This window comes from Pteropus vampyrus, unplaced genomic scaffold (genome assembly GCF_000151845.1).
Source record: "Pteropus vampyrus isolate Shadow unplaced genomic scaffold, Pvam_2.0 Scaffold56, whole genome shotgun sequence".
In the NCBI taxonomy this organism is placed as follows: domain Eukaryota; kingdom Metazoa; phylum Chordata; class Mammalia; order Chiroptera; family Pteropodidae; genus Pteropus; species Pteropus vampyrus.
In genome coordinates this window covers 810,039-822,685 of record NW_011888837.1, presented here as the reverse complement: position 1 = coordinate 822,685, position 12,647 = coordinate 810,039, and the positions used below count along the sequence as shown (strand labels likewise).

Sequence of the window (12,647 nt, the reverse complement as noted above, 5' to 3'; positions counted from 1 at the left end):
TTCACTTTATACACAGCATAACTTCTGAATGTGGGGATCGCCATTTCAAAAGTAATGTGAAAACTTTTATTTTTTAAAATACAAATTGGATTTTCTCATCTATGGGTTTCCTCTCCCATTCTGGAATTCTCCCTTGAAGACCACTTTCCAGTGCCACAGACAATATCATACACCTACATGTAATACGCAAACATGCAGTTTGTCTGATACAAATTGTTGTGAATTACTTTCCGCAGTAACTCATTAGCCATATCTAAAAACACCATAATTCACAAGGGTGTTCCCTTAAACTGGAAGGATTAAAACAATACATCCTCCCCCAAGAAAGAGCTTGAAGGAATATTCCAATGAAGGAATACAGAACCCTAAGTGAATGGGTTAGCATTAAAAAGAAAACATCTGATGCTTGGAATAAAGTTGGAGGCATGTATGTAATATGTGAACCTCCCCCCACCAACACACATACAAACACACAGACACACAGACCAACTCAATTACTACAAAGTACCATGAAATTTTCCTCACAGAGCATGTACCAATGAAAAATATATCATGTCTAACCATTTGCAAGCAAATTGTTCTCATGGGAAAGTTATATTACATTAGGAAGTAGGAAATGTCTCAGAAACAATGTGAATTAAGTAACAGTGTCAATTATTTCCTGAGCTCCAGTTACTGACGGAGCTTTATCTCAAGTCACACAATATATGTAAGCGAAGCCAACCAATATCTTTGGTAAAGCAAACATTGAAAGCTTGGTTGCCTTCATTCAAAAATTAGGAAAACATCATGAAAAAAATGAAGAAATTGGAATTTTTGTTAAAACTTGTCACATTTTTTTCTACATCATTAAATAATGGCAACTAAGAGAAAATGGCAGTTAAGCTACATAAGTTATATTAATGTTATATGGAAAGATTTTTTAATATATTTACCCAAATCTATATAGTACATCTGATAAAGGACATTTAAAGGACAGTCTATGGGCTGATAGGATTTGAAGGTAAGATTTCTGGCTATAAAGTATTGTTGTTATCCACCAAATGAAAGAGTTAGGGCAATTCAGAAAGTGAGCTTTCAAAGGCCATGGAGAGTAACATACCTCACGTTTTAGAAAATAATTTGAGTTGTCATCACTACAAAAAGGGCATCATTTTATTCCCATTGTGATCAGAGGCCTCCTCCCTGCCTTCTGAGTAAGAGTCAATTTATCCCCATTTCCTCCAGCTCCGGTCTCAGCTGCCTTCCCCCACTCACTGTGTCACACACTAAGACAGGCGGGAAAGCTTTCAGATATGATGCTGGCTATGAAACGTGGTTCCTTTCAAGACAGCCCATGTTTCAGGCATTTTTTTTTAATCACCTTTATCAAGGTATAATTTACATGTCATAAAATTCAAACATTTTAAGGGTATAATTCAGTGACTTTTAGTACACGTACAGAGTTGTACAATCATCACTATAATCCAATTTTAGAACAGTTCTACCGATTAAAAAAGAGCTTTCATGTCCATTTGAAAACTTACAAATATGCCGAGTTCTAGCTAGGTCTGTTCCCACTCCCATCCCATACAGCCACTTTCAGGCATTTCTGACACTCTGGGTGATGGCCTCTGGGAAGCTACAACTCTCTGGTGCCCACAGGGCTACGACTTTTTTTTTTTTTTTTTTTAATTATGGCGACATTGGTTAATGAAATCCAGTAAGTTTCAAGTGTATGATTCAACAGTAAGTCATATATATTTTGTATTGTATGCTATGGACTTTTTGTGGGGATCCTGAGAGCACAGTAAAATGCAGTAATATCTGAGTAAGGAAGAAATTGCCTTCCCAAGGATGCCAGAGGAAATAATGACACTGAGATGGGCCATCCGAAATGCAAAGCACCTTCCTTGTCCTCGCACACATTACTGGTAACCAAATTTTCTTTCCTGTCTTGTGTTCAGATAGAGGAAAAGGTACATGGTCCTGAGGTTAAATAAACCTTTATGAACTTAGGGACAGTGCCTGTGTTTCAACAATCACTTCTCAACCTCTTTCCAACCTCAGCTTCTTGCCCATGAGAAGAGAGGAAATATAGCCTTGCCCTGGCGAGTGGGGGGTTAGACATGCTTTCTCAAGGTTGTGACCAAATATTTTATAAGCTGTATGTGGTAAGAACCAAAATATCAAAAGTACAAAAATACCAAAAGTAAAATGAGTTGTGATGGAAGCATTCTTACCACCCTACAGAACACCTGTCTTCAGGATCAATAGAATTATTGATGAAAATATGCTGTTTTGATAAGACTATCATCGGTGGATGTCAATATTTATATTCATTAAAATATCCGTACTTGTCTCAGAGATATGTTATGAAGATTGATGGCTAATTTTAAAATCACAGCTCATAAAATGACAGCAAGCTCTTAGGAAAGCCATAAAGGTTGAGAGTATAGTATTATTTAACATGTAAAGTAAAAACGAGAAACGTTGACAGAAAAGCTTTCTAATCTAGCAAGAGTCTACAAAACGATAAGATGCTCAAAGAATCAGGGACAGTTACCTGCTTAACTCATCAGGAAAGTTCAGGCTTAAAAAAAAAAAAATTCTCTGCCAGAAATGTCAGTAAAAGTGCTTCCAGAGATAGTATAAAAAGGAGCAAAATGTTTTTTAAATGACAATAATTCATAAGGAAAAGGTGATTGTTTAAAATGTTATTATAAAAAGGTTACATTCTTGCTACTCAAAATTTCATAAGGTAAAACTACGATAATTTACATTTGACGATATTTATTTAGGTGTGAGTCAAAGGGCACTCAGTCCTTGATTTGGCAGTGGTCTCAGTATCATGTGTACAGATAAATACCCTGCGTGCCATTCTCTGACAGATGGTGCAAATTCCACTCAAACTCTAAATGTCTTGGGACTATCTTACAATCATCCCACTGCCAGTACAAGTGGGAAGAAAACATGGCTTTCCAGGTTATCTTCGAATGTCAGAAATTATCACCAGATGATTCTTGATTCTGCCCATCACCTGCTCCACCTCAGTTGAAAACTGTGAAGTACTGTGAAGCTCTCATGTCCTATTCTCCCAATTCCTAAGATATTTCTAAACAAATAATCCTGATAGTGGCTATCATGTTTTCAGGCCAACAGAGAACCCTTATATTTAGTAACTCTCTAATCATTCAAGTTAAAGAGGCTTTCACAGATATCCACTTTGCTACCAAGGATGATTTAAGACTTTGGAGAATTAAACCCATCAAACCAGAAAAGGGTTTTATACCAAACATTTTCTGAGGAACTGAGTGATTAATAACATATGCCTCTATATGCAAGATAGATCTATTAGCTCCTTTTGGAAACATATTGATGTGTTTACAGTACACACAGATGATAGAAATCATTTATTGAGTCCTTACAAATGTGCCAGGTTCTGGCTAGAGGGCTCTTCTATTATCTCAAGCAGTCTTCACAACTGTGAGAATTAAATATTGCTATTATCCCCACTGTACAAGCAAAGAAACCAAAGTTCAGGGAAGTCAAGGATATTGTCACCAGTGAACTCATAAAATCCCACAAAAGAAGTCCCTCTTGAGTGTCAATATTAACAATAGTGAGCACTTCATCACTGCTTTGGTGGTGTTTTGTTTTTGTTTTATTTTGTTTTGTTGTAATATATACTATATTTATGCCATCGATCTTACAACTGATTATGTTTCCTTCCTCATGTTGACTGCTAGAAATAGAAGAGATGACTCTCGGGCCAACCTGGGTAGAGTTTTGTTACATGCATTTTATACATTAACCTCACTCTTCCATATTTTCAGCCATTTTTTTCCCTTCACACTAACTTTTTTTGAAGCAAGGCAATATACAAATATTTTTTAAAACCTGAGATGTCAATACGGGGGGGTAGAGAATGAGGATGGCTAGAGGTAGCTGGAGGTAATCACAAAGTAGATTTCTGGGCGAAAATTACACCTGTCCTCTGGTGGCTCTTCAGATAGATCTAAATTTATAGGCCTAAATCTTTGCCCAGAAATCTACCTTCCTCTACACCTACCCCTAGCCATCCCTACTCTCTACCCTCAGACTCCTACATACATCTCTCTGATTAAACATGGACGATGTTCCGAGTTTGATTCTTATCCACATTATTGCTCTTTCTATAATCAACTGAATTTCTTTTCTCTCCAGTTTAAAGCAAAGATTTCACAACACTTGGCACTTTATATCATTCTTTTAGAACTAATCAGCAAGATTCTCCAAATATAACTTAAACACTGCCTTCCCTGGCTTATCTAAAGTAACCTGGTCTTATGCCAAGATGCCTAAAACATGTTGCCAACGGGATGTAGGGGAGGGAGGCAAAATTAAGAGATATTTATTATTTCTTTCTAATTATGAAATTTAAAAAATGTAGACGAGGCAAAGACCCTGGATGAGTGATAGATTACACAAAGATGCCATAAAAACTTTACTTCTTCAGCCAAAAGAAAAAATCTCAAAGATGATTTTAGAAGTACATGCATAAGAATCCTTAAATAGAATGACAGTATTAAGTCCAGATGCCACAGAGATTTTGTGTTCGGCACTTTAAATAACAAGAAATAGAATAGCATGTATAATCCTAAAAACTTTAATAAATGAAATACAAATGACTTGCTAGCTTTTTACTCACAAACCCATAAGAGTGTCCCTAAGCCGTTCTAATAAGCTATAACCAAAGTAAAATTGCTGAGTTACTTGGGCATCAATACCAGCTTGTGAAAAGAAAATCTCATTCGAAAGACATGGTGAGATTTTGCAGTTAACGGGGGCAAGTCAGCCCTTGCAAAATGCTTTCATGAGGGTCCACATTTCAAACATACACCACCATCCAGGACAAGGGATGATTTCTATTTTTGTATTTTGGATAGAGGCAACTTTGCACATAGGAAAAAAGAATGCATATGTTTATTAATAGATAATTACATATTACATATGTAATTTATTTATAGATCATTTTAAATGCTGATGGGTAATATATTTTAATATTAATACTAATTACACTTAGGATCACGCATGCAAAGAAATAAATAATAAAACAATGAAAAACAGGGACATAGTTGTCTTCCCACTGAACCTCATGGGAATTTTGTTCACTGATTGCCTCCCAGAAATCCTTAGGGCGACCTGAGGTTCCCTAAGCAAGACCGATAAGAAATCTCAGCTTGTTACCTGGTGTTTACTGGCATAGAACTTTTAATATTTAATGTTTGATAAAGATGATAACAATCTCCAGGAAAACAGCTACAGGAGAAAGGTCTTGAAAGGGAGTCAACTCCCGTCCTTTAGCTCAGAAACTTCAACATCTGCTTCCAAACGGCTCGTATTTAGCAAAAAACTTCTAAGGTCTTCAGGTGCAGCTCCTAAGACCAACACACTGAAGCTTTCATCACAGTTTTCATCGCTAACAGTGGATAACAGAGTCAAAAACTGACCAGCACTATAAATATTTGAAATGGTGAATGTTTTTAAAGAAATACAACTTTATTATGTTTAGTGATCATCAATCACTGAAAATATCTAGGCTACAACAACCACTTAAAGGTACTATGAGAACCTACTTTAATGAATAAAGAGGACTAAAAATCACCTTATCTTTTATAAACTGCAGTTCCTGAGGTGCTTCACAATCTCTAAAAAGTTGATTCTCCAAAGTAATTTTAACTTTTAGATCTCTTTTAGATTCATAGGTATAGATATAAAATATAATCTCTCTCACTCTATATATGTATATATTTATGTATATATACATATATATATATATATATATATATATGTAAAATCTGCATCATTTCTTTAGGGAGATATATAGAGATAGAGAGATTTTTATAGACAAATCAAATAATGTTGACAAAGTAGACACAAAATAAATAAAGTTGACACGTGTCAAAGGGGAAAAAAACAAAGCACTATTTCTCCGCATCCATACCCATCTTGAGCTCGATAATAACTTTCGAGGCCCCTCTGTTCTTTAGCACAGGCACAACAGGGCATTCACCCCACCTGAGCAGGACAGAGTAGCCAGGTCTAGGTCAAGTCTAACTGTCCCCCTGTCTGCTGTTTTACTTATACAGAGTTTACCTGCTTAACAGAATGAACACCTTCCATAACCTTAGTCTTTCCTCATCTTGCCAAGAAGCAAGTGCCTGGCAATCTGCACCCTGCCCTGGGTAGAGTCTCCCCTGGAGCTTTCATGTAGTGTGTCCCAACCCCCAGGAACCAGATCTGTTAATCCTTTTATTTGACTTAAAAGAGTAGAGTGGAGCCAAACGGCCTGGGAAGGCCAGTGCCAGGCAGGGCACTGCTAAGAACAAAAAGGAACCACCCAATATGAAGAGAGGAACCCCTACTTATCTTGACACCCAGAACCCCAAAAGAACTGGAGGATTTTAATGTGCAGTATACATGCAGTCAGACAAAATCCACCTGTGAGTCAACCACAGAGAACTGACAGTTTTCATTGTTTCTCTTATAGTCACCATTTGTACAACTGAATGGGAAATAGGGTTGGAAAAGAGAAAACAATGGCTAATCTAATGGTCACTGATAATTAGATTTGCAATTGCAGCCAAAGAAGCAGCTTAGAGTGACACATAAATGCACACATTCACACTCTCATCTCAACCACATTGTCCATCTCCCACTCCATTATGGCTTCCCTTTTAGCACTGGCCTAAGCCCTGGCTGGGCAATAGGAAGAACAGTCTTTAGCTGCTATAGACAGATAATCCACCACAGAGTTAGTGGACTCATGGCTAATCAGGTGTCAAATATTTAACATTAGTTCACATAATTCACATATCTGTGATATAGGTGAGACATGGATAATGCTGAAAGGTTATAACAATGACCAAGAACTAAGGAAAGTGCTATGAGAGATTTAAATTAGCCAATCCCAGAATCTTCATGACTATGGTTTTCCACATGCAACCAAAAAAAGAGAATGGCATTCACTGACACAACAGCACAGAATCATACTTTCAGAGTTGAAATGACAAACATCACCTGATTCAACCTCTTCATTTACCAGTGGACCGCCTAAAGCCAAATAGTCAGTTAATGATATAGAGACTGGGACTCTTGACAGTCCCAAGATATCTAAGGTTTTCTTTCCCCCTTTCCCACTACCATGATACCAGCCCCTGATCAGTCCACTATGTGCAAAACAGCCAAAAAAAAAGTTAGTCCTTTCAACTTAGTAATTACCTAGTTAGAAGAAAAAAAAGGACTCAGGAATTCTCTAAAAAGGTTTCTCTCTTACAATCACAGAATGACAAGTTTAAATCCACAACCCTCAGTTCCATAAGCTGCCCCAGAATATGAAGATGTTCTGGCTGTGACATCTGTCCTCCCACTGATCATTGATCACCTGCAATTGTTCAAATGATGAGGCCAGCTGGGCTTGTGTCTTCTTTCTCTCTCATCTTTTCATAAACTCTTGCAACAACTTTTATTCTCCTCCTTTCGGTTCTTTCTACTTTCTATTCTTCTATTCAGGTGCTGCTTCTAGCTCTCAACCATCTCTAATTTCCTTTCTCGCTCCAGAGAGAACAGACCTCAAGCATACTCTTTTGGAATGAGCACTAACCTGGGAAAGTCAGGAAGCCTGGCTCTTTGTCCTTGGTATTCTAATGACTACTGTTGTTACTGCAAGCAAATCACTTTAACCTTTCCAGGGCTCATCTATCCATCCGCAAGGTGAGAACTTTGAGCTAAATTTTCTCTAAGATCCTTTCTAGCTCTAAAAATTCTGTAACAATTCTAAGTATTTTAATTGGTTAAGTGTAATGGAGCACACAGAGGAAAAGGCTAAAAGTTTTCTACCATTTCTCAAAGTCTCTTCCCAACTAGCTTTCTCTTTGGATACTCTTCAATCTACTCTAATTCGACTCTTTCCTAACAAGAGCCAGAGATCTTCCTTTTGCCAAATCCACTGGCTACTTTTCTACCCTCCTCTACACAACTCCCAGCAGCATTCGGCACTGTGGATCACTCACTCATACTGAAAGTGCTCTTCTCTTGGCCTCAGAGGCACCCTCTTCCCAGTTTTCCTCCAACTTCTATGACTGCTCCTTCTCAGCCTCCAAATGTTGGCACTCACAGAGCCCAGTTCAGTCCTCTGACTCTATTCTGTGAGCCAAAGGGCTCTTTTTTAAAACGCGACTTTTGTATCATCAGTTCCCTTTTCGAAAACCTCAGCAATGGCTCCCCAGTGCACGCTCAATAAAATTCTAAATCTTCAGCATAGCATAAAAGGCCATGAATTATCTGGGTCCTATCCACCTGAAGGGGACCAAAGTTTTGCCTCCCCAAAATGTACCCTTTGGGATGTTGTTTTAAGCTGGACATTAAGAAACAAAAGACTCAGAACTTTGACTCTCCCCGCCTTCCTGCCTAAGAGATTTAGATGGAAAGGCCTGCTCCAGGAAGGGCATCTTACTTAGCATATTCATCTCAGTATTAGATGAGAAGGATACAAGCAGGGGCCTGTTAGCTAGATTCCCCCAACCTGTGTCTGACCTGTGTCTGATTATTTCTGGGTTGCTTAGCAGGATTTTGTTTACCACGTATTCAATTCTGTCTTGGCTACCTATAAATTGCCTATTTCCCCTTCAAAATCCCAGAGCTCTGTCCCCTTTTTCCTTTGTCTGCAATGTACATATAAGCCTCAAATGCCCAATGTATTTCGGGTCTCCTTCTCATGGCACCCCTAAATGTGCATTTGTATGATAAACTTTGGACATTTTCTCCTGTTAATCTGTCTCTGTTCATTTGAATATTAGCCCAGTTAGAAGAACATAGAAGGCGGGAGGAAAAAAATAATTTTTAGCCTCCACACAACTCAGGCCACCTCTCTCCCTATTCACATGGTCCGGCTTCATAGGCCTTATTTCCACATCTCAAATTAGCCTCCCTCTTTCTCACCTCTAGGCCTTTACACACGCATGCCTGTGATGCTGCCCTCATTCTTGAACTAGTTAATTCCTCTTCATCCTTTAGGTCTCAACTTAATGTCACTCTATAAGAGATGTATACCCTGGTCTCTCATGTAAACTCACCCACATTATCGTATCAATCAGCCTTGTGTCGTTAAATATAATGACTGGTTGATTTGACTGAACATTAATTGTGGCCCTAACTAGAATACATTATCACATTTGGTGATACATGCAAGCCTAGAAAAGCAACATATTAGAGCTTCCATCTGCAATTGTTCTTAACATTTTCATAAGCTTAAAGGGGAAAAAAAGTATTGTCCATAGGTTAAAGTTAATAAGAACAGTTAACATAGATACTAATCCACTAATTTGTTGATTACTAGATATCAGTATTAGTTTTAAGTTCTGAAAACATTCTGCAGTCACAGTAACCACTGGTGAGAAAGTGTTGAGCGTAAAAATAAATTACCTACAGGAGCTATATTCAAGGGAGATGATATCTTAAATTTATAGGATTCATCCTGGAATTTCAAACTAGTTTACTTCTACTCCAGCAAAACTAGGAAATGAGGAAGTGCAAATGCTTATTTCTTTGTACAAAAAAAAAAAAAAAAAAATCAAGATTTGGAAATTAATTTGTCAATGGCTTACTGCAAATACTAAAGTATTTTTTAGATAATTTTAAGAATTCTTAGAGCATCTCTGGTAGGTGGGCAAGAAGATAGGTTAAACTACACTTAGCCTGAAAAAAAAAAAAATGTAACTACACAAGTATGATTGTTCTCATGTCATCCCAAAAGGTAGGACAGAGCCAGGAACAAAAACAGGTCCCGAGGCTTCTGGTTCTCGACTCTGTTCTCTAACCCACAGCACAGACTGAATAAAAGTATCTGAACAATCAGATGCTGATTTAATTTGCCAAATATGTGTAATCACTGGATTCATTTATGAGCTTTCATTATAGAAAGATATCTTCTTTATTTTTCAGTAGGGATAAAATTATTTGTTGAAAATTTACTCATCGGCTGAGGCTGGAGTGGTAATTTAACCAATCTATAAATGTGCAATTCTGGCCCTCTAAAGCCAGTATGTTGGCTGATATTACTAAAATTCAGGTCTTATTTTTATTTCCAAAAGTTTGGGCCTGGTAAAAGTTATTGAGCATGTTATTGAGCATCCCACTATGAAAAGGGTCAGCAGAATAATGTCTCAAGATATTTATGTAGAGTTTGTTCTCCTTTCAAAGTCAACAGAATATTAAGAAAGGTGAATACATTGGGTAAAGCACTTAGGATAGCTGCTTTCTAATTCTAACTCTACGGAAAGGTAAAAACAATTAGCTAGATTGAAAAGCTTTTGCAGTTATTCAAAGAAGGGAGTTATTTAAGTCACCTATATGTACTGCTGAGTCAATGGATGTCACTCACCACCCTTCCTACCCTCACCTTCATCCCACCTGGCAATCAGCAGCTTCAGGGGTACAATGTTTGTAATCTTCTGTGAACTTCTGTCATGGCAGGCTCTCACCTCAGTCCGCTAAATATGACCAGCCAAAAAAGTAAAATAAAACACAACAAAATCCCACCAGCAAGCTCACCACTGCAACCAGAGAGACTCAACTGAGCTTTATGCATCTTTACTCCATTCTTTGCTCTCCCGTACCAGTCCCGATTCTCAATTCCTCCAATGATTCTGAATCTTGTGATGATAAAAACAGGGAAATATTTAGCTCAAGTTCAAATACATAGTATTATTTCTATACTATTGCATACTCTCATTTAATTGGCACCTAAATTACATAATAGCCTGTATGTGTATCATATAAAATATGTTGCTATACATTACACGTACATATAATAGACCTTTGAATCTTCTTTGTGGTAGAAAAACACTGCATACTTAAATCTGTTTTCCAGAAGAAGGAAATTTGCATGCTTTATTAGGCAACGGGCACACGTTTGTATTTTATTCTGTATACAATAAGAGTTAATATGCCCTTCTTGGAAAAGAAGGCAATTTAACAAATTAGGGGCAATGTGTATTGGAAAAATCTAACCATGAAAATCAGATCTCGCACCCAGAGCTTAGAGGGAATCAGAATGAATCCAAAGAGAAACAGACAGCTGGTCTTGGGAACCTTCCCTTGATCATTCTAGCTTGCCTTTTCCAACACAAGAAGCAGTAGGTAAGTGTGGTTAGGAAGGCAAAGGTTAGGGGTTAATAAAAATGAATTAAGCAAATATATATCATCTAGATCACTTAAAATTTTTGGAATAATATTAATTATTGGTGAAAATAAAAATTAGAGGTGAGGCTATTATTAAGCAGAAAGAAAAAAGTACAGAGAGTGGTAGAGTATGAAGCGCTCCTGTCCTTGGTGCCAGACACAGCGGCGTTGTCCCTGGTGACTGCCCAAACAGTTCTATGGTGAATGGCATGTTCTATTATTCCTATTTTACAGAGCAAGAAATCCAAACTCCAAACTGTAAGTTCCGTCTTTCACTTATGCAATGATTCGACAATAAAGCAAGTTTAAACTTTTATTCCCAAACTGATGTTTAGCCTCTTTGCTTTAACAACACATGAATAAAACAAATGATAAAGACTTTCCCCAAAAATATCAAACAATATGTCTCAAAAATATAACTGCTTCTAAAGAGAAACTTAATCTGTAGACGAAACTGCTACAAGTGTATCAGAATTTCTGGATCCATGTGAAAAACAACCCAAGTACCAAGTTCAATTTTTTATGGCTTATTGCCATAAAGGAATGTAGACATCTAGGATGGAAAGTAGCTTCAAGAGGGCTTTAGCCATACTAAACTACCAGGGAATTCTCTGCCATTGGAAAACTTTGGGAAGGATGTCTGAGTCCATTTTCAAATAACCGTGGAATTATCATCACATTTCCTTGAAACAAAAGAAATCTATATACAAATATTTAACCTGACTGAAACAGCAGGCAGTGTCAGACAGCTCCAGAGCTAAGTGCTGTCTACATGCGGGCCTCTGGCTGGCTTTCAGCTGAAGCCATGAGGAGAAAGAAGCAGAGCATTGGGAAAGGTCTGTATAGGTTTGACCTGCTCTGGGAAACCCAAGTTACTATTCAGGCATCCACCCTTAAACACCTCACTACATTTCTTCAAAGCTCTCCAATGTGTGAGTACATTGTTTCTTTTAAGAAGGCTTTTCCTTCAGCAATATTTTCCCAAGTGTTTTCTCTGTACACATCGTTTCTCAGAAATTAGAGTGAACAGCAGAGAAGAGGTCACCAAAATGCAACCAGACACTTATATCCAGTGCTCAGAATAGCCCCAGCCCCAACTCGGCCCCTCCCTTCTCATCCGATAGGTTTTCATTCACTCCTTCTCAACAGTTACATTTTTTTTTCGTTATAATTATTAACAAATGTCTACCAGGCCCTGCTTTTTCTTTAGAATACTACCTCCTCCAATAGACATAAACACATCATCATAATATCCTCTAGTGAAAAATAGGTTTAAGTCATTATGATTTCATGTTTGTAAAATGTTGAGATTCTGACCTCCAAAAAGACAGAAACTACCATTTCATCATTTTAGTTTCTCTCCTCAAAAGACAGAGTAGAAGAAGAAAAGAATAAAGCAGAGGTGTTTTAGAGGCTTCTTTTTCTTATCAAAATAAATACATTAA

At 37.5% G+C, this 12,647-nt stretch overlaps 1 protein-coding gene across 1 annotated transcript in view; it reads right to left on the bottom strand.

Annotated features, from left to right (window-relative positions):
- Positions 1 to 12,647, bottom strand: part of SLC4A4 (solute carrier family 4 member 4) — a 273,776-nt gene that overhangs the window by 256,404 nt on the left and 4,725 nt on the right. The gene's annotated exons all lie outside the window — the stretch shown is intronic.